Genomic DNA, 436 nt, shown 5'->3' with positions numbered 1-436 from the left:
ATTTTAAATAATTAAATAATAATTTAAAATAAAAGATAAAAAAATAAAAAATATATAAATAATATATAAATTTAAAGGAGATAATTAAAATAATAAGAATACATATAAATATAAAAAATTAATTTTATATATATATATTATATATTTTTAATAATATTAATAAAAATTTTAATATTGAAAAAATATATTAATATAATATTTTTAAAATATATAAATTTAAAAGATATTTTATTATATGATAATAATTTTAAAAATTAATATTAAATTTATTTAAATTTTAATTCAATTAAAATTATTATATTTTTTTTATAATTAATTATTTTTATAATTAAATATTAATAAATTATTATTTAAAAAAAAAATAAAATTAATATTAAAAATATAATATAATATTATATAACTTTAATTAATATTTTTTTAAATATATTTTTGAAAT

The sequence above is a fragment of the Penaeus monodon genome, chromosome 31 (genome assembly GCF_015228065.2).
Source record: "Penaeus monodon isolate SGIC_2016 chromosome 31, NSTDA_Pmon_1, whole genome shotgun sequence".
Lineage (NCBI taxonomy): Eukaryota > Metazoa > Arthropoda > Malacostraca > Decapoda > Penaeidae > Penaeus > Penaeus monodon.
Note: the sequence above shows the minus strand (reverse complement) of the source record.